The sequence below is a fragment of the Stegodyphus dumicola genome, chromosome X2 (assembly GCF_044657685.1).
Source record: "Stegodyphus dumicola isolate Sdum_Otavi_A_Nest chromosome X2, ASM4465768v1".
Taxonomy (NCBI): domain Eukaryota; kingdom Metazoa; phylum Arthropoda; class Arachnida; order Araneae; family Eresidae; genus Stegodyphus; species Stegodyphus dumicola.
In genome coordinates this window covers 27,020,808-27,048,437 of record NC_140781.1, presented here as the reverse complement: position 1 = coordinate 27,048,437, position 27,630 = coordinate 27,020,808, and the positions used below count along the sequence as shown (strand labels likewise).

Sequence of the window (27,630 nt, the reverse complement as noted above, 5' to 3'; positions counted from 1 at the left end):
CTAGATCAGACAATCAGTGCTTAGCGATCTTACCATTTGGCTTTTGGTGGCCGACCGAGCATACATTGATGGAAACTATGTACCGCTTTCCCATCTGCATGTTGAAATTTACAAATTATATGGCAACCGCACGTGACGTCAGCTCACCGAAGACTTCCAGTATATTATAAGCGTTGAGATAAATCTAAAACCTATTGGGGTAATAATTTTCGTGATGTATCGCAAGGTACCGGGTATAATACAATTACCAAATTCATTCACAGTTCAAAATACAAAACACAAAGGATATATAAAGCCTGATTAAAAACGTAAGAAACCCTAGCTGCTAAAACCTAACTTCAATCATGAAAACAATTTGCCAAACTGAACCCATTGAAAAATGAATAAAGCGCGAGGAGATTTATTTTTTAACAAAATTTTATGTTTAGAAGCAACCTTAACACTATTTAAAATAATTAAACTAGATTATTTCCCATCAAATAATAATAAAATTTATATATGTATATTATTGTAAATATCTGTAAATGTTTAAACCACTTTTATTGCACTTTTGTTATTCTGTATTTTTGTAAGATTGCATTTCTTTATTATATTTTTATTTATTTATTTGGTGCTCATTTTTATAAAAAAACATGATTTTTTTATGCCTTAATTTTAAAATATGTTCTTGTGGGATTTTTTTCTAAAATGGAAAAAATTGCATTTCTGCAGAAATACAGAACTTTGCCTCAAAATATCTTAAAGAAACAGCGAGCCAATGCGTTTGCCAGTGTTGTCGAGGTTTGTGCAATGTCGAGTCACTGCCATTCTTTTAATGTTTTTAAGCGATAACAGATAGTTATGTAATTGGTGAGAAAAACAAACGAAAAAAGGTATAGAAAAATTTGGAGACGAATGTGAGAGCTATGTTTTTTAATGTGTCACGTAATCTTTATTTAATAAAACATTTGTATTTTAAATTGCTAAAGTGTTGGCTTTAATATGTTAATAATGTCTGCCGTCTTATGGTAAAAATTAATAGTTTGGGAATTTTAAAAAATAGTCAAGAAAATTTTAATAGTTCATTCTGAATTTCTTCCTGTTTTTCTCGCGCAAACACGCAGAAACAAGATCAACATGTGTAAACTTCGTATTAATTTTTGGATTTAAAAACTTTCAGTAGCTCAAGAATCATAGGACTGCCGACACACCCCTGATAGGACCGTCACCCATCAGTGAAATTTCAGAGACAATGCGTCTCATTGTTTTCTTATTTTTGACAATATATTATGTTAAGGTGCACACCTTTATGGTGGACCAATCTGATGAGCCCTTATGTGGAACACCCCTCGTGGGATTCTCTGATAAGCTCTGGTAAGAGTGGAATTAATTCCCGCTGTAAACCAGAATATGCAACCAAAGCATCAAAGCATCCTGTTTGTCTACACTGATCATTTAGAGATATCAATGAGCTTATATACATACATAATATGCGTTAGCTCACCAGCGGCCGAGTGGTAAAGTCGCTGAACACTGGTAGTTCGGTCCGAGGTTCGAATCCCGCGAACGAGCTGGCTGCATGGGCGTTTTCGTGGTTTCTCCCATGTGTAACGTGTATGCGAGCCAGTTTCCGTTAGAAAGTCCTCCACGGAGGCATCCCTTCCCTTAAGCAGCCCCCCGGGGTCGACGTAGAGAACTCTGCGAAGCTACTGGCTAGGATCTGTACCTAGGCAGTCTCGGCCTCGGGGGATAAAACTTATGAACTTGGTGGTTCTGAATCCCCTGGGAAAGGTCACTTATTGACCGGCCTCGGGGACTGGCATGTCCTGAGCGGTGTGGAACCGTAGCCGGAGGGCTAGTTCCCCTCGGTTTGCTAGGTAACGGCCCACTGCGACGGGCTCGCCCATGCGACTGGTAGGAGCATCTAGACGACCGGTGCTGCCTGGTGTCTTTTCCAGGTGGTGCGCCGCTCCCTTGGAAGGGTAATAGTGGAGGTTGAACCTCCACGAAGTGCCCAAACGAAGAGTGGACCTGTAGTTTGATTAAGTTCAAGAGGCAGGGAAGCGAAAATCTTGTTGTTCCTTTAGACAGATAGCCCTCGAGGCTTTGCCATAAGCACATACACATACATAATATGCGTTATGTGTATGTATGAAATCTGTTTATATTATCCATACGCGATAATTAAAGTAAATCCTTCTTTGTATTATTCCATCCTTCAAAACATAAAGTAAACTGATATAAATAATCCAACTTTCATTCGTAAAATTTCAGATACGTATTTGAGAATATCTTACTTGATTCCTTCTTCGCAAGTTTATTTTCTGCATTGTGCCTGTTAATTTTAAAGTAAAGATTTTGTTAAACATTACTTTTACCTATTTACCATCGGGACTAAAGCAAGTTGCAGATATGTGTATTTTATTCAAACTGCATGTTCAGAGTTACTCGAAAATTCCATTATACACGCTGTAAAACAAGAAATTGATAGATTCATCTCAAATAAAGGTGCTGCATTTTTCATGTTCATAGACTTACAATAAAGCCACAAGTTCATTAATATTTTAAGGATAGTCTTTGCTCGCAAACGAGTAGATAAAATTTAAACACTTAACAACTTAATTACTTTACAACCTTTGCTGCATAATGGGCTTTTAAAATTCTATAAAACACTCTCAACCAAAGCGCTTTTCTGTAGTCTGTAATTTTATGAAACTGCAGCTAAGAAAATTTGTAGTGTTCGATTCCACTTAACTGAAATTTATCTGACTTATAGCCTTAGTTTTCAGAAATATGTGAAATAAGATTTAGCTGGATATTTCAGCTTTTTTCCAAGTTATCTAAAACGTGTTTTTATCCTATAACCTGCCTTTCATTCTAAAACGTGTATTTTTTCCCGTATTAACACAATACTTTAGATTTCACAAGCGTTTACTTGTTACGAACTTCAGATACACATTCGGCGACAAATCTTACTTTTCGGTAATCTATTATGTTTTTGCTAAAACTGTTTATTAAAACGGTAAATGGTTAAATAAAATATTTATTCGTTTTTCTTGCTTAGTAATGTAAAATACTCGCAGTAATTCTATAGAGATAAGGCCCACTAGCGGCCGAGCGGTTACGTCACTTAACGCTGGTAGTTCGATCTGGAATAGAATCCCGGGGAACGAGTTGGCTACGCGGTTGGTTTTGTGGTTTTCCTCATGTGTAACATGGTGTGTATGTGTGTGTGTGTGTATTTAATTATGGCAAAGCACACTAGAGCTATCTGCGGAAACTGGCTCGTATACACGTTACACATGGGGAAAACCACAAAAACACCCATGCAGCCAGCCCGTTTGCGGGATTCGAACCACGGACCGAACTACCAGTGTTCAGCGACTTTACCGCTCGGCCGCTGGTGGGCGCCATGTGTAACATGGATACGAGACAGTTCTTCACAAAAACGTCCTCCACGAAGGCTTCTCTCCCCATAGGTAGAAAACCCTCGAATTGCTTTGCCTTAATCAATTAACCTAACCTAACTTAATCTAAAAAAGTTACTTTTCACAAACATATTGAATATTTTGAATTTCTTAACATATGCGATATGTTTAAATATATACCAAGACCATAGGCGAATACATAATATACATAATGTAAAATTATTACTGTATGCTGTATATATTTCTTTACACGGTGTCAATCACAGTTTTTAAGGCTTTTTACGTTGACTCGGAGAAGAATTCTGATAAACATTGCAGACATTTTAAAATGATATTATTCAGGATTTAAAGTTTGAACATGGAATTGCAAAGCAGAATTCTATTTCTGTTCTAGAAAAGTTTCGATATAACGCCATATTCTTCAGTTTAGATTATTTGATTCTGCATCGAATTGTACAATCCAATTTTGGCATTGGAAACTTTAATAGCAGTCTACCACGTTCGAGTACTTTTCTATCAGTCTTTTTCAACTATAATAAAACATTTTTAAAAAATCTATGAAAACTCCAATACGTATTTTCCCAAGTAGTTTCAATTTACACATTTGCCAGAGCTTCTCATGATAAAAATCTTCTACTGCTCTTGACAAAATCTATTACTTCTCTTGATAAAATTTACTATTCCCCTATTAGATTTCCGAATAATATCAAATTCAGTGACTTTACTGCATTCTTGGAAATAAAAATTGACTTTGAATATAGCTCTGTAGTATTCTGAGTTTGAAATCATACGGCACAGGTGCAGAATGAAATGATATCTATTGATTTCAAAAGAGTTGTCGAGATCGTGGCGATTTATTGATTTCAAAGGGTCATTCGGTACAAGCAGATGGGACTGAAGGTGACTCTGCGTAATCTTTCTAAAATTTACTAACTCGATCTCGCGCAATGTAATCTTCAAATATTCTAACATCACCGAAACTATCCATCTAATTATATTAATAATTTAATTTCAAACAATAATGGACCGATAGCGGTTAAAATTCCATTAAAAAAATATCAATGTAAATTAAGGAGCATACGTAATAGTTTTAACAAATATTCGAAATCTAAAGATAGGCCGAAAACATTGCCTAATTTTGAGTACAAAAATAGTAGAGACTTAGATTTAGGCACTATGTAAATATAAATATTTGAATATATATAATACGTATATAGATATTAACGATAATATGGGTACTTTTCCGTGTCTCCGGCGCAAATCTCGCCAAGCAGACTTTATTGGCGACAACACACAGTATACGCATAAAAAATGTTAACAAATGTTAGTTCTAAGAATTTTTATTTTGAAGGCATAAACACTTTAATATCGTTTATAATTTTGTAAAAACTCGATAAATAAAGACATTAATTTAAGAATTTACTATGCTTTCTTGGTTCAACATCCAGATTCGCCGGTTCATATCACGTGACCCCAAGTGATCTCATCTCACGAAAACTACGCTACAAAAATCTAATTTTCTCAGTAATTATCTACATTAATTTCAAGTTAAATCGTAATTTGGAATACGAGTTTAAATGCAAGAATTATTTCAATTCGTAGGAATAACTTACTTAGAAATTATGTAAAACCGCAATGCTGTACTTCGCTAGTGCATTCTCATTAGAATTGATGAATTTAACCCTTGAGTGTCCCTTTTCTATATTTTTGCCATCGGGTGAGCGGTGTGGTTGCATCCTAATTGACTTAATTACCGCGAATGAACTTAGGGCATAAAATTGAACTATCTGGCAAAATTTCTATGTATTCTATGCCAGTATTGAAAGAAACAATCTGATAAGAAATGGCTGTGACTTGTTTTGAAAATGAGGTCTAAAAGGTTACCAGCAAAGATATTCCGTTCGGCATCGGCTGTACCATTTTTGGTGACTTTAACGTCTACCCCGGCAAAATGGAAAAGTACCATAATTATGAAACCGGGGAAGTGATAGTATGAAATTTGAGGAAACAATTTTTATAAACCATAATTAACTTGAAGGACTATTTCCTTTTTCCTTCTTCGCAGCCGAGTGGAGAAAAACCACCGAACACTGGTAGTTCGATTTAGGCTCAAATAGTGGGGAAGCAGGCATTTTGTGGCTTTTCCCGTGTATATAGTGATTACGAGCCTGTTTTTCTTAGTTCTTCCTTCTAAAAGCTCATCTCTTTGGTTGAGCAGATAGTTCTAGTATTCTTTAGCATAATAAAATTCCGATAACTGAAAGAGGAGACTTTTTGTGAAAAGAATGTTTTATAGTGTAATGAATTTGCAACAAACGCTCACAAAAGAGGTAGTAACAGCTCTTGCACTCTAGTCTATGGGCTTTATCAGGAATGAAATCATAAAATGAAAACATAAGAACACGCACCAAAGGTAGAACCCACAGGTCAAATAAGAGAACGAAATTTGCGTGAAAACTTATTCAAATCTTGCAGTAGATTGCAGGCAGGCTTTAATATAATGCAAGGTAAATATTTTATTACCATGAGCTATCAGTGTAGCATAAATGACGCAATACAAAAGTAAGAAAATTGACATTAGAAGATAAAGGAATTAAGATTAAAAGCGTAGCTACGCTCGAAAGAGTTCTGTTGAGCAAGGCCGTAAGCATAGCCAACTTGAAGGATAATGTATTTGAAATTAACAGAAATGTTTACTTTACTACAGTTAAATGCATTGCCAAAGAATTATGAATTCAATTTTGGACGAATTTACAGAAATATTAAATTTTTATTCCATGTATCTAGATATTTCTAATAAAGCATGGTTGGTGTAACAGAATATTTATGCAAATGCCATCGCCAACTCAACACAGCAAGAGTATGACACAGCAAACTGGAAAGGACCGTTCACACTGCAGTTTATCTGAGCTAACGGGCACAGCTGACGTAGCCAACCCATCTTCTAACCAGTTTTTCCCCATAGGGCAACAATCTGAAAAATCTTAACTGCAAGGCATACCGGAGCTAGTCGACACATGGAACTGTCTCTTAGCTCAGATAAACCTAAGTGTGGATGGCCCTTAAGCGCGCTAAAGATTTAAAATGATTCATGTTCTTGTTTACAGACTACCCTAAAGCTTCGCTCAGACGAAGGCGTAAAGGGCATAAGTAGTTAAAGCCGAGCTCCGTTGCCAAGGCAACCAGTCTGTGCTATGTTACAAAATCTGGTTTAGGGCTCGTGGCATAGGGTTAAAAGTTTTCAACTTTACGCCGAGTTTGGGATAAGCGTCGACCAATCAGAGTGAAGCTAAAACAAAGCGGCGTTCTACAGAAGATTTCGCTGTCACAAAACAAGCAGAGCGAACGCGGGAAAGCATTTGATGAGGAGAACAGCGCGGGAAAGTTGTAGACGCATCCACGCATGCGCAAATTTAGCTTCTCTCACTGCCCACGGCTTACACCCCGTTCTCGCAAGTGTGAACGGAATTCCCGTATTTTATGCCCTTATGACTACGCCTCTATACCCTTTATGCCAACGCAGCCTAAGGGGACTCATTCAGGAATCTGGAAAGAGTAGGAGTAGTGCATCTCCTGCTGCATGCCAGAATAACCAACAAAGTATGAAAGTTGTAGGCTGCAAACTGCAGGGCATTGTGTTGTATACTGAGGAATGATATGAACGTTGGAGAACTTCCATCAATGCCTAAAAATAAAAGTTCCTTTTTAGTTCTGCGCAAAATGTTAAAGGTCATAAATATTCAGCCTAAATATCTTTTCGGAGCACAAGTGTTGAGAGTAGCTAAAGTTATCTAGGAGTTTATTTAAATCCGAAGCATACTTTAAAGTACAAATAAAGTATGTTGCAGGTAAAACTAGTGGTATTTATGGTAAAGTTCATATGTTACTCAGAAACAAATTCTGAGTTTAGCCTTTACAAGAAGCGCCAAATTTATTTCGCCATTTAAAAGTCTTTAATGTGCTATGCATTTCCGGCCTGTCCTGGTGCCACAGAGACTGATCTAAAAAAGGCTCTACATTGTACAAAGCAAGATCCTTAGAATAATGTTCTTTGGGAAAGTCTTCACTAGAGGTGTACACTGTCTCAAGAACAATTTCCCCACCTCTTTTTAAACTATGAGATCCTCCCGAAGGATTTAAGCATCAGACCGTTTGCAGCCCTTTGTCTTAAAGATAATAGTTTTGCTATCTAGTTTGAGCTAATCTCTGATTTTTCCGGGAAGCGTGCTGTTTGATTTTTTTCAACTATTCTGACAGTTACGCTGACATTCTTTCTAGTCAGCCATGAATATTTCTTTAGTTTCCCATCAGCTTCAACAGTTGTTGATTAATTAATTAATATTTGTTAAGAGAGTTAAACAATGTTGATTTACCTCTTTGTTTAATTTGAAAATTATCATCTCTCCGGAGATATTATAACTTTCAAGTATGTTGCCAAGATAAATCAGCCACTGTTAAGAATTGTGGTATGATGACTTAACGGAATTTATATGGCTTTCGAACAAGGGCATGCGATAGTTATCATCCAAAAATACTTCTAAACATTCAAACATTCTCAGTGCTTGTCATATAATCAGAACATTTCAGAATACATTCAGTTTCCTGTTGCTTGACACTTCCTTTAGAAAGAATGATTCATAGTCACATAGAGGTTTACCCAGATTTGAATTTTGTATTAATTCATCAATCTCCAAGAATTTTAAGTCCAACTGAGATGCAAAGAACTGCAGGTATTTATTTCCAGTGGAAGTATTGTATATCTGATTTTTTTTATTCTACAGAAGATAATAGTCGCCTTCTGTCTTGAAGAAGATTTCTGATGCCCTTCACATCAAATTTTGTGAAGATTGACATGCTGCTACCTGTCTGCAGCTGGTCAAAGTGATGTTGGACGAAAGATAAGAAATCCTTTTCATCTTCATCACTTGTCGCCGCCAAGACAGCTGTCCACGATGGTTTTCTTTTTAGAATAATGTTTCTCGATCGATATATTAGCTGGTTGTATGCTATCGAAAGAGAAAAGTTTCAATTTCAGTACCACCTATAAATTAGAATGCCCCAAGGGTTTGTGTATGTGTGTGTGTAAGTACGTATAAAGCACTTACGATTACATCCCCTTCAAAGTCGGTTATATCTTGGTGTTTATAAATATCAATTGTTTATACTAGGGCCGGCTCCAAATATAGGTAACACAGGCAACCAACAAGGACGTCGATATTCGTAGGGTGTTAATAAAGTTGTTCTTACAAACGACATCTAAGTAAAGGTATAATTTACTTTGAATTATTTATATGTTTAATTTATATAGGTGGCCAAATGCACAGAGTGCATAGCACGCCAAAAACGCTGGACTCGGCCCTGGTTTATATAAAAGAAACGTGATGCAATTTCGCCATTCCTGCCGTAAACATTTTAAGCTATTCGTAAAACCTTTAGAACGAGGAAAAGGACTATTCTTGCACTCCAAATAATGAAAAACAACTTTGCGTGATTTTGCTACAGAAATGTTTACGTCGCACATGTTTGTGATATACTCTCAAATCGCATATCAGTTTAGGGACACAATTTTACCAGTGTCCACCACTGACATTCGTTACTATTAAAGATTATTAATTACATGAAAGCTTGACTATTTCCTTCTTTAGCGGACTATCTTTAGGGAAGTCCTTCTAAGAGTAACTGGACTTGTATGCATATTAAAGAGAAACCAAGACATACACCAAAAGAAAGGTTATTCCAGCCTGAAGTTTGAATAAAAGCATTCATTAGTAATCGTTAACCAAGCAAAACCAGTTCCACATACTTCATGATGATACAAGCAACATGATTGAACCCCCCAGACTGCCATCAGTCAATAGAGTATTGCCATGTTAAAGATTGCGATCATTCTAAATCCTCCCCAAATTAATTTCGTATTATTCGTATGCATGCTATCCGCGTACATTCATTATACTGGTTTCACAGTTCACTACACATCACAGTTCGCATTACAAGCAAAAGGTTTTACATACCTTTTCCGTGGAGTTCCTTGTTTGGGCGGAAGCCATCTATGCAGCACAAAGTATCGAACGATTTTCCTAATTTGGCAGTATGTGAATTAAACTGCTGCTGCAAAATGATAAAGAATCACTATTGCACACATTGAGTAAAATTTAGGGAAATAGGCTTCAGTTGCTAAATAAAATGAAAAAGAAAATAGTGATTCGTAATGAGTTTGCTTATGTTCTACAGCGATACTGTAGCATGTAAATAAGATAGTACAACAGAGAGCAAACTTAATTTCTGATTTTTTTTACTGAAAACCTAAACACAGAGTAAGATTCTTTTAAAAAATTATACTTATAAATAATACATAAATGATAAGTAATCCAAAGAATGGTTATATTTTTCAATTTGAAATGAAACAAATTTTCTAAATAAAAACTAGGAAAGCTATTAACCCCAGAAATAGTCAACTACAGCTCATAATTTACAAATGATAATGAGAAACTATACTATATTCATTTTTAAGACTATACTATACGAATAGATAATTCTCTAAGCAATTATTCATATGTTAAAATGAGTAGGATATTTCAGAGCTTTTCTTCAAAGTGCTTTCCAGTAATATTATCTTTCGAATCTTTAAACAAACGTCTTATTGCATACCCGATTATTTCAACTGCTGTTTAAGTTTATTCATATACAAATCTTATCACTGTCATTTCAAAATCTGCATTTGAATAATTTTATAATTTTTTATATATTTTAGACGAAATATTTTGTCATGTTAGCCAGCTTTTCTCCATCTTTCCAAAAGGACCTTAAGTAGTTATCGAAGCCTACCTTGTAGTCCGCCTAGATTTTAAAAAAGGCAAAAAATAAAATTCATATTATTGCATATACCACATTCTAGATAGCCAACAGTAGCCGAGGGGTAAAGTCACTGAAATCTGGTAATTCGACTTGGATTCGAATCCCGGCGAACGGGCTGGTTGAATAAGCACTTTCTTGGCTTTTCTTATGTGTGACGGGGATACGAGCTAGTTTTCCTTAGAAAGTCCTCCACCAAGGCTTCCTACCCCTGCCAGATGTAGCTGTCGTATGCTTTGCCATAACCAAATGAACCAAACCAATTATATTGTAGCTGAAAATCTTACGGTCTGGAAATTACACAACGATTGTCTTCCGAGACGCATATGAATCAGTTTGTATTTTATAAACACGAACTGACTTAAACAAAGCTCTGAAATTGAGTTGCTGTATGAACCGATCTCAGACATAAACTTATCGACACGCATCTAATATAGAACAGCTGTGCAAGAATCGACATGTTCATTCACCTCATTAATGAGAGTGCCAACATTTATTTAGTTCTTAGTTAATAAGGTAAAAATTATCCTCATAGGTTTGAATTATTGAAAGTGAATATATATTTCTTCCTATTAACTTAATAACAATATAAAATACAAAATTAAATACATTTTTATAAATTGTCCTTTAAAATGATACCTATACTAGTAGTAACATACGCTCAAAAAATTGCTTCAGAAAGACAGAAGACTAAGGCGGTCCGCAGAACATTCGACTTATAAAAGTAGTCTCCAGTTAAGAAAAGTTTCAGAAATAAACTGATGTAAATTCTATATGAAAATAAAAAGGGCTCATATCATAAAGCTTTTCTTCCATATAGTAAGATAAAAGAAATTTTAAAAAAATTTATTACTTATAATTTGAAATTAGTTTAAAATATTTCGAGAGTACAAGGGACGTGTTAAATTGGTTAGTTATTTGATTACAGCAAAGCCTGCGAAGGTTGTATGCCTAATCTGAGGGATGCTTTCCTGGAGGTCTTTCTAAGGGAAACTGGATCGCATGCACGTTAAACAGGGGTAAAACCACGAAAACGCCCGTGTAGCCAGTCCGTTTGTTTGAAATGGAACCAAAGTCAGATTACCAATGTTCAACGATTTTATCACTTTGACTACAAGTGAGTTTTCAATTTATTTGTAAACCGGAAACAATGTGTGTGTGTGTGTGTGTGATTATGGCAAAGCCTCGAGGGCTATCTGCCTAAGGGGAGGGATGCCTTCGTGGAGGACTTTCTAAGGGAAACTGGCTCGTATACACGTTACACATGGGGAAAACCACGAAAACGCCCATGCAGCCAGCCCGTTCGCGGGATTCAAACCTCGGACCGAACTACCAGTGTTCAGCGACTTTACCGCTCGGCCGCTGGTGGGCAGGAGTAACAATGATTTTCTGCTGATGGTGAGAGATTACTTAGCCCTCTTGAACTAACTACGCTTGATTTTTATTCAAAAATTTAGCTCAAAATGCTCGTCTTTTCACAATCATTAATACCGTTATCTTCATTTTTATGACATAATATGGTCAAACTAAAAAAAAAAAAAAAAAAAAAAAAAAAAAAAAAAAAAAGAAACCCTATTTCCAATTAAATATTTCTAAAAGGATATCTAAAAAAATCTACCTTACTTGAGAATATTATTTTCAGGTTGACGTTCTTAATTCAGAGCAGAAATCACTTCTTTTTGTATACAGAAATAGCAAGCTTCTATCATAAATCTAGACACGATCAAGGATTCAAATTCTTCAATGATCACGTCAGAGTCGTTGATTTTGCATTCAGTTCCAGGGAAAAATGAGCGCGGCTTGAATACCGGAGTATATTTTGAAAAGATTACTATCAGGTTATATCTACAGAGGCACTGTATAACGATTCTTTTCACACTCGATTTTGTAAGAAAACTCTTTAAAAGAAGTGATGTTAAACAAATGCTTTCAGGTGAACTGATATGTGAAAAAAGATGCAAACTGTTGCAATCCGGAGAACATAACCGAAAATTGTGATGTCAGGTCAAGTGATATATATGTGTGGTAATCGATAAAAGTGTCTATGGCTTTATCTTCTTAAATACTTATAACATAACATATGGTCAGGCTAATCCTTCACTGTCACACATTTTTTTAACAGGATGCAGAGAACTGTACAAAACTGTTTTAACACAATGGTTGGGTAAATTCTATATATAGATATATATATATATATAATTAATTATAAAATGTATATTTGATATCTATATATATAGATATAGATATAGATATAAAATATACATTTTTATGACACCCCATACTGTAAAAATCACAGTTTTAGTGAAATATTCAAAGTTAAATACAGAAAGGTTGAGAATACTTTATAAGACGAAAGAGACTGAGAATACGTTATTTATTAAGGTCACGACAATTTATCTTTCATAACATCTTACGGAAAGCTAGTGTTGTCTGAAACGTTATGGCGCATTTTTTCTGTGTTATTCAAAATTCCTTTATTTATATAAAAAAAAACAGTCAGTCAATAGAGTATTGCCTGTTGTTGTTTTTTTTTTTTTCGATAACTTTTTACTTTCCTTTAATGAGTTTCGCAATTCCTCATTGACATCACAACCTAGATTTATCAGCGAAAAGTTGAACAGGGTGTTTATAAGCTCCTTACATGCGAGCACATCAGTTCGAATATGTAGCCAACTGGACAGTAACCATTTCCAGAAACTTCCAGAGCTCATTAATCGAATGGGACTGCATTCCATTCAGATAATGCGAAACCACACACAAGTTTTACATCTTGGCCGCTGGTAATCTTCACTTTTGGAACTTGTGTTTTGATTCATTTCACCTGCAACTGATGCAAAAGTAGATTACTGCTTTGACAATTTTCTCTCCTCATCGTGTGTTCCGCATTCACTCTGCAGCAAACATACTTACTACATTGGGCTAAAATAACTTCAGTATGAGACATCTTTACACACTAAAATAATTTAGATAATTTCTTGCATTGACCCTAAATTTGGAAAAATTAAATTTATATCAATTCGACTTTCCTTTTTAAGGTCCTGTTTACTGACAACCAAAATACATATCTTTCTCTTGTTAATTATTCATTCATTATTTTACATTTTGAATATCTTATATATGACATGTATAAGAGCCTCTTCTCTCAAAAAGTCCTCTAGGATCAAAAAGGTCATTTGCCATACCCAGGCAAATGACCCTCTCGTGTTTTACCATAATCAAATAAACCAAACTATATTTTTATTGCAATAATCGATCAACTTGGCGGTTTTTCGACATTTCTAAACTGTATTTTGAAAATTTTGAATATTGCCATTATATGGATATATATATATAACGTTTTTCATAAAAATTGGGGTTTCAAGGCTGGAAGACCTTCTTTTGCAGATGTGGTAGTAGCAGTTTGAATGTAACCTGTATGTTTCTGTTCAGCGGTCTATCGAATCAAAATATTTAAAAACATCGTTAGTGTCAGTTGAAATTACTCATCAAAACACTGTGTATAATATACAAAGCAAGCAAAAATCCGTCCCTTAATAACAAATTCTCACCGAAATAACCGCCGAAGGTAAAAAAGAAAACTGGAATTTTTATTATTGCTTTATTATAACTCTTTTTTTAACCACATAACTGATGCAGGTAAGGAATATTTGGTAATGAAATGGCGGTCGAAAAAAAAAGGCTAAGTGTATTTTGTAGTATCATAAAACTAAATCGCCCCTCAACGATAAAGGACGGTTTAGACGTTTATATGGGGCCAACCCTATAGAGCATCAATAAATAGTATAATAAATATTTTTTACAGGAACTGATAGCGTACATGTCCTTCAAAGAATGCTAGGTCTACAGTGAATGATAAATCGTGATTCTGTTATCAGTCTGGTAGATAACATATCAAGAATCGAGTCTTTGTTACACCAGTTCGTGGTACTGATACTTTGAAGGCTGTAATAACATATGACATGTCAAGTCTTAGGAAGTAAATGCTGAAAAATACGTGACAAGTACAGGAATGCCAATTTGACCTTCTCCAAGCTACAAAGAGGGCACATGTAGAAATTTACTGGTATAGTACTTTTCATAAAACACTTTAATAACTGCATTTGAAATTTGCAAAGCACCATAGATGTCTAATTATAATATTTTCTAACAATAAAATTTTGTAATCGGGAAAAAAGTTTTGCTCACCCTGTACTTACTGAGATAAATAGATTGCGTAGTAAATTATAAAATTTAGCAATTCATCAAAACAGACATAAAGTTTAACTTCACCAAACGTGTTTATCATTGGTCAAAGCAAGTAACATATTAAACACTAGACGCAAGCTAGGATCCTGTCTCCATGACAATAAAGTGATCTGACCACTGAAAGGAGGGTATTTTTCCCTCCTTTTTGCATGCCTTTGTTGTGTAACTGGAAGCACACTCGAAGCGCATTGAGAGATCCGGCGATCGATTCATGGCGAGGGCACTGCATATTTTTCATGTTCCTGCGTCGATATAATCTTGCAACTCTACAACTGTGTGATGGAATAGGCAAAGACTACGTGCTTAAGGTGATCAGACCTTTATGTACAGTTTTCTACAGAAATTAGCTCTTAATCATGTTATACTTGGAGAACAAAAGCAAAAGCACATTGTAAACAGTTGGATAGCCGGGATTAAAACAGGAACTAACAGGCGGTTGTAAGACTCATTCACGGGTGAGCAGTGTAGTAACAAAATCTCCAACTGTTCGTGTGCGTTATGCTGTCATTCTAATTTCTATCTTTAAAACATAAAGACCAGCATTGTATCTTTCTTGGAGCTTTAAATGTTTTTGCATTTGGTGTACTTTCAAGAACAGTAATTATTAAATAAATTCTGGAACTAGATAGAGTTTGGAGGATTTTAGAGTGGGCGTGTCTGGATAGTGGACAATTAAGGACTAATAAAAGGGAGTTAAATGGTGTGGTGTGGTGTATTTAATTATGGCAAAGCACGCGAGGGCTATCTGCCTAAGGGGAGGGATGCCTTCGTGGAGGACTTTCTAAGGGAAACTGGCTCGTATACACGTTACACATGGGGAAAACCACGAAAACGCCCATGCAGCCAACCCGTTCGTGGGATTGGAACCTCGGACCGAACTACCAGTGTTCAGCGACTTTACCGCTCGGCCGCTGGTGGGCCGGAGTTAAATGAAAACAATCATATTTTTTAGTTCAAATTTTGGAAAGCAGAGTATATTATTGCCATACGAAATGTTCAGAAATACGAGCTTTCTTGTTTTGTCTTCCTAACTAGTTTCACCTACTCCACCGAGTAGTCATTCTGTTCTTATAAAAATAAAATTAAACGCAAATGAATGCTCTTCCTGAAGTTAAGAATTTCAGTAGTTTCTGTAATTATAGTAACCAAGTTTCTCTCGCACGTGCTTAAGATCTCAAAATTAAGATTTTGTTTACCGCTGTTTTCAGATATGTTAAGTATTAAATATTTAACACTTTAATGTTTTTTATTTTGGTTTATTTATTATTCTATTACAAATTCTATTTCTATAATTTAATATTTTTATAAAAATCTTTAGACACATCTTTATTTGCTTTTCTACATGAAAATTTATTACCAAAAATTTTGAAACCGATTAATCTTAGAATTATCTCTTCATCAGCAAAAAATTATATTTAAATATGCGTTTATTTTTAAAAGTACGTGTGCCCACCTGCGGCCGAGCGGTAACGTCGCTGAACACTGGTAGTTCGGTTCGAGGTTCTAATCCCGCTAACGGGCTGGCTGCATGGGTGTTTTCGTTGTTTTTCCCATGTGTAACGTGTATACCAGCCAGGTTTCCTTAAAAAGTCCTCCACGAAGGAATCCCTCCCTCAAGGCAGATAGCTCTCGAGTGCTTTGCCGTAATATAATAAACCAAACCAAACCAATTAAAAGTACGTGTAAACTAGGTTTTAGACATTTAATGCAGTCGAGTTAATTGCTATCTGATAACCATCTCTGTATAAAAATGTTGTATATTCTTTACGTTTCAGCGATATATCCATCCAAAGAGTATGTAATGCATTTGACAGAATGTAATTTAGCTGGTTCTGATCGAACATAACAAATACCGCCTTCAATATCTTAGTAATTTCAAACAACTTTATGCACTCGATTGTGTTCGCTTAAATATATTATACAGTTAAATAAACTTCTAAAACATAATGCAGCGTATTTTTCACTATTATTCGCTTCACTTCATCTGAGAAATTTGAATTCATTTTTCATCCGTATGGTAATCCAAAAGATTACTTATATGTCCTACTCAGGCTTCATCTGTTTTCCCATCATTCACATATTCTTGTCTCCATATCATATGCTTACTTGCTTCTCTTAACTACAACGTTCATAGGCCTCTCTTTTTCTAGAAAGCAGGAATCTCATTTCAGATTTCGGAACTCATGTCAGTGACATGCCTTTGTTTTGACGTTTTGGAGCAAACTTATCTACACGGAAAAAACTTTAGACATGAGACTCTTTTCCTTATCCAGATTATTCTGAAATATTGTTAAATATTACTTAGGATGCACGAAATGATGTTTTCGCTATTCTAATGCAAAACATTTATTTTCGCTTTTTACGCATATATGCAGTGGAATTGCTAAAAGATGGAATGCAAGCTTTTTATTAATGCACTTACATTGAGTCGAGTTTTGAAACGAAAATATATACCAGCTAAGCTGCGAAAGAAATTCTCAAAATATCAGAATATTTTAGTCACTTTTGTCTATATTTTATGTTTACTTTCCCTGATATTTTTAGAATCTTCTGCATGCTGTGCGTTTCTTTGATTTCTTAAAATAATTCTTATATATTCAGGAAACTTTCACTCCCATCTTGTGATGCCTAATAATCTCTAATTAGGAATAATTTTTTACATTTCCTTTTTACGTTTAGCAAATAAAACGGAATATCGAAATTCATAGAATTGACGCACACTTCCTGAATGATGTAAACTTATAAACTGAATGCTCCTTTCATTTAAAAAATGAACACAACCCACTAAATCCTTAAACTCTTGAAACTTAACGCTAGTGTAATACTGATACCAAACGGTCAGTTTTGTTTTTGTGATTTTATATTCTGCTCTTAATTCACACTTATTTTCTCCTTACTCTTATTATAACGCCTTAACTCTTAATATAAACAAATAAAATAGTAATATATTTTGAATCTTAATGAATTAAAGCTTTTTTAAAAGTTAGGAAAGTTTGAGTTTGTGGTAAAGTACAAAGTTACAAAGAATGTTTTATAAAGTTAGTTACAAAGAATGTTTTATAAAGTAAAAGAATTTTTTTGTTTTTGGTTCATAAACTCCTCATTCAATACCTTTTAATGAAGTTTAACATGTTAATGAATGTAGCAATCGATTTAGATGTGTATGTACTTAAGAGTGGGATAGAAGGCATATTACTGTCTCATATTTTAACTTAGTAACAAAGCTTCTTCTTTAGACAATAACAGTCTGTTTGGTATAAAATTAAGTTTACGACGCACATTATTTTTGTGTTTGAAAAGCATCGATTTCTATTGGGATACTAAAAGAGTACGAAACTACGGGATCTTCTCACATTTCCTCTTTTCGCGAAAGCGTAAATTGGTTTTATTCATCAGAACGTAAACTAATGGACATAACTTTTGGATCATTCTCAAGAACATAGCATAGTCCACTGCATAAATTATTTTAAAACTTTTTACGGAACACTTAGAAATCTGTATGTTTTGGAAAATGTGAGAATCTATTTTCAATTAATGCGAGTATAATTCCAGGTAATGAAAAGCGTTAGGATATTAAGCTTGAAGTGACATGTGAATTTCTTTATCTAGTTAATCAGACCACTCTATTATTCGCCTTCTCTTTAACGTTATCTAATGGTCCATTTAATTTTTAATTCAAACATTTTCTATCTAGGGATCTAGTTAATCTGTAATATGTTGTTGCTATTCCAAATGGCGGGACATTAACAAGTTCAATATTTGCATTCGTCGAGAATCCAAGGTACTCCCATCTTTCTTTCCTTACAAATAAGCCTTTTATCAAGAGGATATTCAGTTAGGCTGTATTTTAAGGGTTCGCAGGCCGTACAGGCATCATACTCAAGATCACCTAAAACTGCTCTAAGATTCGGATGCTAATCCGAATTCGCTATTCGAATTCGAAGATTCGGACGCTAATCCAAAAGTATGGCAGCCAGCATCACTATCCATTGTACAGATCAAGAAAGGATCTCTAATGTAGAAATGCACCGCTACTCCAAAATACACAACGAAACAAAGTAGTCGTTTAACATTTCAACTGGCAATTTCTCCGTTTCTTTAATTTACTTCCGTATTAAATTTTATAATACTTATCGCTGCTAATTGTATAATTGTTATCGTTTTTAATGTGTAGTTGGCTTATCGTTACTAAAAATAAATACAGGGTGTTTTTTTTTTTTAAACTGATGGTACTCAGAGACCTCTGTAGCTTGAACAATCAGCCGCAAAGCCACGAAATTTTGTACAGGGACTAATGATGACATGGAAAAAAGGAATCCGCGAAAAAATATTAGTTCCAAAAGTTGACTATAGGAGAAAATGTGGCGCTTTACACTTTAACCCTTTCCGGCACGCTACCTTTTAAAGTCGGGAGTTTTGATAAAAAAAATGGTTAGGCAGTCTAATTAGGCATAGAGGAATACACTAAAATTTTGTGAAGATAGCACTTCTGGTTTTAATTCTGTGTGTGTGCCCAAAGTGGCACACTGATTGAATGGTTACAGCAGAAAACATCGCGGCAAAAACATCGCGGACGAAAACGTCGCGGAGAAAACAACGCAAGGCAAAAACGTCGTACTACAAAATATTGTAGGAGAAAACATCGCAAAGAGAAAACATCGTGATACAAAACATCGTCGTCGAAAATAAAGCGGTTCAAAAACTTCGCAGTTCAAAAACATCGTCGTCGAAAATATCGTGGTAAAAAATAAAGTATCTACAAATCATCGCATGACGATAACATCGCAGACATGCTTCTTTCAGGCTTTAATGGATATTCCCATATTGATTTGTGATCGCAAGATGGAAAGAAGGATAATTTTTACTTTCATACTTTTTATTAACTAATAAATTTTTGCTGAGAAAATAAGAATGAAACTTAAGCATAGAAAATTAATGCAACGTATAGCACTTAATAGAATTTTAAACCGACATAGTTAACTAACAAAGGCCATTAATAAATCATTTTTATGAAGTTTTTACTGGTAATTTTTCATGAAACATAACCTATAATTCGCATTTAATTTTTTATGCTTAAGTTTCCTTCTTACTTTTTCAGCAAAAATTTATTAGTTAATAAAACATGTGAAAGTAAAAATTATCCTTCCTTACATACTGCGCTCACAAATCATTATGCGAACATCCTTTTACAATTATTAAACTTGAAAAAAGCATGTCTGCGATGTTATCGTCATGCGATGATTTGTAGATACTTTATTTTTTACCACAATATTTTCGACGACGATGTTTTTAAACTGCGAAGTTTTTGAACTGCATTATTTTCGACGACGATTTTTGTACCACGATGTTTTAGAATTGCGATGTTTTCTCTTTGCAATGTTTTCTCCCACGATATTTTGTAGCACGACGTTTTTGCCTTGCGTTGTTTTCTCCGCGACGTTTTCGTCCGCGATGTTTTTGCCGCGATGTTATCGGCGGACACCGATTGAATAGAGCTTCGAAAAGTGTGCTGAAACGAGCATTGTTGTCAATGAACTGATCGATGAGATGCGGAGAAACAAAGAATACAGACTCTCAGTTGTCTTAGATTATCGGTGAGCCTGGTCTGGACACACCTAGGGTTTGCCGTTTGATTTTAAGTAAGATTTCGAGGTAAAAATTTAAAACTAATTTAGAATAAGGAGATTAACATACAGCCAAAAAAATAACATAGAAATTTCTTTTCAAATAATTCCTTTTATACCCTAAAAAAATCTGGAAGATTTCTTTGAAAAATAAAGGGTCCTTAAAAAACCTAAACATGGCTAAAATATATGGACTGGTTTGTGTTAAGCTGTCATCTACTATAAATAAAGAAGGTTTATAGTAACCTATAAATCTATTTTCATTCAATTTTTCTTTGCTTACAGAAGGAAATTTTTAGGTGTGTCCACATCGGACACATTGTGCCGCAAAGGGTTAAGACAGCTAAAATTTTGCATAATACACGGTAAAAATTGCAAAATCCCGATTAGGTAGTCGACACCAGCGCCAGTATTTTGAGTTATAAAAAAAGAAGTGGGAAATTGAGAATAAAAAAATGAAAGAAAAATGGAGGTCATATTGAAATTAGCCGATGTCTTCCTTAGGAAAGCGATTCTACTGAATAAAAACAAATGAACAAAGAATAAAAAGTAAGTCGAATAGCATGTTATCTCTTTTTTTTTAATTTGTAACCATTTACAGAAGTTATTTTTAAAAGCATAACTTGGGCACATTATAAAGCACATTTGGGGAAAAATTAATTCCTTGTTATTCGTTTATCTGTTTACTGTAATATTTTAAAGTGGTCAGAAATTTTGTCATGCAGTTAAACTTAAATTTTAGATCAATTAAATTCTAATGATTTTCAGGGCAATTAGAAAACAATCTCTTTCTTCAGAAACAAAAAAAAGTTTTTCAAAGGTGGAGGGAACGACGACAATTTTACATGAATAACAATGAAAAAGCGAAGCAAAGCCGAAACGAATGTGTCACAGTCTGTCGAGGAAAATAGCAATGAAGCATAAAAAGCTAAGATATTAGAAATTTGAAAGCAGTGAGAAGAAATGGATGAGAATTAACGAAAGTAACTGCCGAAGGTACATTTTGTGAATGTCAAAAATCAGTTGAAAAGATTTCGTCGATAAATCTTGAAGAACAATAACCAAATCCGCGATTTTATATCCAACTATCATTAGCAACTGAATTTCTGCTTACATGATTTTTAGAAAATAGGATTCGCTTTGTTTGATATAAAAATCTTAATGTTCTTTTGGTTTGGCCAAGATATACCAAATAACGCTGATACGATATACTGCAAATTCTCCAACAATTTAAATCAGTGCTAGGGGTCTTTAAGAATCGATAAATCAATTTTAACTATAGCAGAGAAAATTGTCTGAAAGTTTAACTTGTGAAGAATTCGAGACAATTTTCTAACTGATAGATAAAGGAAATGGGATGATGACAAGGTTGCATGGCTGTTTCTTATATTGAAATTTTTTTTATGATGTTAAGAGGAAAAAGTTTTAATAGGTTTATCAATCATCGTCAGAGAAAAATCCTCCAATTGAAAGCCAGTGGAATCGATACTGATATTTTTCTCTCGTTATCAATAAACGCACATCTTTTTCAAGTTTCTAGCCGCCAACGCCGATCGGTAAAGCTCTCAAATACTACTTGTCCTACTCGAATTTAAATCCCGCCGAACGGTTTGGCTGCAAGTTAAGTTTTATGTTTTCTTTCCTTCATATGTAAAGGAAATACAAACCGATATTCCTTAAAAAAATCCTCCACGAAAGCATACCTTCTCTTGGTGGATATCACTGTGTTTGTAGCCACAATTCAAATTTTAAAATTCCTGTTTAGAGATAATGCCACAAATTCCTGAAGTCTGCACTACTTAAGTAAATGAACAAAAATCATGAAATGTTCCCTCTTCGCAAAGGGGGCCCACCAGCGGCCGAGCGGTAAAGTCGCTGAACACTGGTAGTTCGTTCCGTGGTTTGAAGCCCGCGAACGGGCTGGCTGCATGGGCGTTTTCGTGGCTTTCCCCATGTGTAACGTGTATACTAGCCAGTTTCCCTTAGAAAGTCCTCCACGAAGGCATCCCTCCCCTTAGGCAGATAGCCCTAGTGTGTTTTGCCATAATTAAATACACCAACACCGATTTGTTGGCGAGAGAGCCTGGTCAAATAGGGCTCCATTCTGTGAAGTATGATCCTTTCGGAAAAGTCTTTCCAAGTCCTAGTAGTAAACTAATTGGCCTAAAATCCTCAGGTTTTGTGATTCTTTACCAGGTTTTGCTTTTGCTATCTTCCATTATAAGGTAGTTTCTCCTTCCTTTCAGCATTCTTCGTAGTGTAACGGGTAGCGTACTAGGCGCGTAGCTACTTCGCGTCCCGGCGAAGGTATTGCTCATTTTGCATGATTTCTGCTTCAAAGTAACTTAATGTCTCTACCGTGGCGCCCGAACTAAAATGTGGTGGATGATGATTCTTCACTAACAGGATGTGGCAGTTGAGTCCCCTAATCCCCAGTTGCCCTTTAAAAGAGGGATTATATTAAGGTATTTGCTCCCTCCTTTCAGCATGCCTTCGCGGGGTAACGGTTAGCACATCGGCACTTATTCGAGAGGCCCAGGTTCGAGTCCCAGCGAGGGCATTGCTCATTGTTCATGATTTTGTGCTTCAAAATAACCTAATGTCTATGCACCATTTATTTTGGAAGTAGTTGTTTTTCAGACATGCATTAAGAATACTAGTGTGTGTGTGTGTATGTGTGTGTGTATTTAATTATGGCAAAGCACACGAGGGCTATCTGTCTAAGGGGAGGGATGCCTTCGTGGAAGACTTTCTAAGGGGAACTGGCTCGTATACATGTTACACATGGGGAAAACCACGAAAACACCCATGCAGCCATCCCGTTCGCGGGATTCGAACCTCGGACCGAACTACCAGTGTTCAGCGACTTTACCGCTCGGCCGCTGGTGGGCTCAAGAATACTAGTGAACTTTGTGAGGATATTCAGAGGTCAGTTTTTGACCGCAGCATTTGTTAAAGCGTCACAGCCGGGCACTTTTCTGTTTTTTAAGCTTTCTAATTATGTCTTTTTTTACTTTTTATTTTATTTATTTATTTATTTATTTATTTTCGAGGGGGGATACGTAAGCTCAAGCTTGCTTCTCGGACTAGGACAGCTAATTCAGTGTTGCACAAAGTTTTGCATGTCATAAGCGAAAGTGTGGTCTCACGGTTCCGCATAAATTGTTTTTCTAGATTGCTAGATCATTATATCAGCTTTTTTCTTATTAGTAAGGGCAGTTTTGTTCTCATCACAGATTAAATTTATTGCAAATGGGCTTTCTTTTAGGATTTCTCGAGAAAGACTTAATATTTTATCATTGCATCTCTCTTCTCAATATTTTTCGATATTTTCGTTGATACTTTTGTTTAGTTTATTCAATTCTGTTTCGATTCTTATGTCGCAAGATAAATTCCACCTTTTGCAAAGTTTTTTTCCTGTCTTTTATCTGTTTTCTAATATGGCGTATAAGTCTGTCAAGATTTTGGTCAGCTGGTATTTTGCGCGTGGCATTGTTATATGCTCCTAGGATACTATTTGTATGAATATAGATACCTAGGGCAGTATCCCTTGTAGTTTTCAGTTTTTTAAACTCTGGAGGCTGCTTGAGTATAAAATCATTAAATGTTATTGAGTGGATTGAAATGCTCTACAGATGTGCAGAACTCAGACTGAGAAGTACAATACACGTTTCTAATAAACCATCAAAATATATATCATGTAACAGTAACAGTAAGACAAAATATTCTTTTCAAATCTACTATTTGTAATTAACACCCGAAGATAAATTTGTAATTTTGTTTAAGAAAACAGAATGCAAACAGGAAAAAAAATCGTATTTAATTTAACACAAAGTATTCGATTTTCGATCTGGTTTAACTTACCTTACTTTCAAGCATGAAATTTCGGAAAATTTTCTTTGTAATATTTAGGAAAATGGAAAGTTTGACGAAAATGTTTAACTAAATTAATTGATTTCTTCGTTTCCTTCCTAAAGAACAATGCAGATTTCTCTAATCATTACCTTGAATATCTTTCAGGTATTCATTTTCATCTTTTTACACAGTGCGATTTCTTTTGTAAATACGTGTACATTATACCATGGTGTGTGTGTATGGGGAATACGGCAAAGCACACTAGGGCTATCTTCCTAAGGGGAGGGAGGCCTTCGTGAAGGACTTTCTAAGGGAAACTAGCTCGTATACACGTTACACATGGCGAAAACTACGAAAACGTCCATGCAGCCAGCCCGTTCGCGCGATTCGAACTTCGGACCGAACTTGATCAGCGACTTTACCGTTCGGCCGCTGGTGGGCTTTTATATCATGTAAAATGCACCTACTCAGAGAAAAGCAGTTTGAATTTATTGTTCTCAAATCACTTCCTACAAGGCAATTCAGCTTTCTTTAGAAACGATACTAAAAGTAATTGCTGCAACAACGTTTCTGTCTGTTATTTTAAAAGATAAGATAAATTTATGTTTATTTCTTCCACAAACTTTGAAGCTTCTTACAGAAACATGGGACAAAAAAAAAAGGGCCAAAAACTAAAAGTTCCAAGACTTTTCTTTTTATTTTATCGCGTGTTCAGTCATGCAAAATGTTTGCTAATTATTCTCTATAATGCTAGACGAAGCGGTTTAACAATTTATTCAATAAAATAGAGTATTACAATCGCACATTCCGTAAAGAAGGTTTGCAAAATATTAAACTACTGTTTAAACTACTCGATTGTTATTTAATTATACTAAAGCATTCGAAGGTTCCTTACACACCTATAGCCGCAGCTTTCTAAAGATAATTTTAATGGGACCTGATTCTCATTAAGGTAATAGTAATTGAAATAAGCTACGAAACCACATCTATTGCCATTCTCCTCAACTTGAAAGGAAACGAAACGAAGCGAAACTACTCGTGATCCCTCCCTCGCTTTAGACTCTTCTACTCATTCCCGGTCACCGGAGAAGTGCGTTGCTTAAGTCTATTAAATCACATAAAGTTATACAGCTTGGAATTCAAAATACTGTTTTCATTCAAGAATATATTCTTGGTTAATTAAGACACAATAATACGCCGAATAAATATTAATTCAGAAGTCAAACAACAAAAATCAGCGTTAAATTACAAAATTTTCACAGGACTAGTTTCGATGGTTTTACCGAACCATCATCTTCAGCTGCAAAACCGCAAATGAACAAGATAGGAAATAATATTTAGATAAGATAAGAAAGCCTGGACAAGAATAAGCAAGTGGCGCCATCTGTTGGCGAAACCAGAACTAAAACATAATTTCTCTAAAAGCCGAAGGCAAATTTGGATTGGAATTAGGATCGTTAACTAAAACAGAAAGATTTTTATGAATGTGAAATGCCTCTAGAAAATCCAGTTCTCCAATGGAAGATGTTTTTTGAATAATTTTGGCAGCAGAAAAATTGAAAGTGTGATTTTCGGACCAACAATGTTGAGCAACAGAAGACTTCTGTGTTTCCTTTTTTCTAACATATGCCTCATGTTCTTTGACGCGAAATTTTAAGGCTCTCTTAGTTTGGCCAATGTAAATTAAACCGCACTGGCAAGGAATCCTATAAATACCCCAGGAATTCATATCCGGAATGGGGTCCTTGAGTATAGAAGTTGGAATTTTATTGATGGGAGAGTAAACAACCCGAAAGTTAAATTTCTGCAAAATATGTGCAACTTTATAGCTAATTGATGGAAAGAAGGGAATGACAACAGAATTTTTATAATCTCCTAAAATAAGAGTGTGGCTTTTAGTGTGTTGAGATGAGAATTTTTTAACTGCTTGATTAATAATGTTGGGTGAAAAGCCCCTGTCAATATTCTTGGTTATTTATATTGAAATAATCTTTAAAACGTCACCTTAACAGAAATTAAATAACTAAAATATTAATTAAATAATTAAACTAAATAATAAAAATTAAATAATTAAAATTGAAAAATAAAGTAAAATTAAATAATTAAAATTAAAATATTAAAGGCCTTCTGGTTAGCCATCAAGCATATCACAGCCTGTGAAATGTTTAGGTATAGTTTGTTCAACATACGGGAATGATAATTTAAAGGAACAGCTCATTTCACAATTTTAATCAAAGAGCACACTGTTCTAAATACCTCTTCTAAATACAGCAAATTTTTAGCCCGGTGTTGCTGTTGACAGGCTTTGATTTATAACCATAACTCGTTACAAGATTTGACTCTTGGCCATAGAAATAACCCAACTGCGGAAAGAGGCCGACTCACTTAATTTTTTTTTACCCACTTTATTTCTGTCTAGCGAGCTTCGTTTCATGAAAAGCCCGTGAATGAAGACTCATTCGAACTACAGTCTCAAATGATTTGCAGAAAATAAAGTTTGTGCGATGACGACACGAAGTTCCGATAGTAAATGAGGGGGGTTGGCAATGGACTTAAAGTGCTATTTTTAGGTAGCAGACTGGAGTTGCCTTCACAATTTTTTTTTAAACTCGCAACATTCCCCCTCTTGTGAATCACTTCGGAAAAGCACAGTTACCTGTTAATACATATTAACAATTTCAAGCAGGCAGATCCTTAGAAACGTTTCGTTTTTAGAAACTACAAAGAGTAATATCTTTTTTTTTTCCCCTGGGAAACCACTTGATCTTCATTTTCTTTGATACGTAATTTATTTAGGTGAGTTTAGTGAGGTTTTTAAGTGTATAATGAGTATCAGCTTTCTCCATTCATGTTCTCCATTCATGTTCCGCTTAAAAACATTTCTTTAACTAATTTTTAAGTCTCAAAATAAATCAAGAGGTCCTTTGTACGCATGGATGCTACTAAACATAGCTACTTCGTGATCCAAAGCTCATGTTTGCGATTTCATTTCGTTAACATAAATCAAACAATATTCTTTGGATTAAAGCTATTCCTGATTGCGAACTACCCTTTAAAGACATCCAGATGTGCATTAAGGGAAACGTTTTCAACAAAGGAGAGTAGTTCTAGGATATATAAACTAAAAAATAGCTGAAAGGTGGAAAGTTCCGAGCCAAAACGAGAAAGCTATTTTGATTTATTTGTATATATTGTTACTTTTTTTTCTTCTTCTGACACCAGTTGTTACGTTATATCCTTCCATCACGTTCGTACTGGGTTCGTAGATTTGGAGTGAATAAAGACGACACTTGATGAAGTATCGAAACACGCTTTACTAGTCAGTATTGTCAGGACAGCTCCAAAACACGTTTTACAGTCGTCGATGAACACGCTGGAACAATCAGCGACATAGCCTTCACACTGTCAGGCAATAACGGTGGAGACAGCTTCCTGCAAAGCACCAGAGTACAGCTCCTGACTCTGCTTGGTCGTTCTCGGAACTCCACGTACTCTCGAGACTCTCCACGCTACAACTCGCGATGCACTCGACCACACACGAGCACAGCTCCCGACTCTTCGGTTCTTCGGCTTCTGTTCGTGAACATTCTGGGCTAAACCGGTAAGAACTCGTTCCAGAAGGTTCTCCATCCGTCCATGGTATATCG

The 27,630-nt window shown here is 35.2% G+C and overlaps 1 long non-coding RNA gene across 1 annotated transcript in view; it reads left to right on the top strand.

The window, feature by feature from the left end:
* LOC118182950 (uncharacterized) overlaps positions 1-27,630 on the top strand; it is a 394,569-nt gene that overhangs the window by 92,199 nt on the left and 274,740 nt on the right. The gene's annotated exons all lie outside the window — the stretch shown is intronic.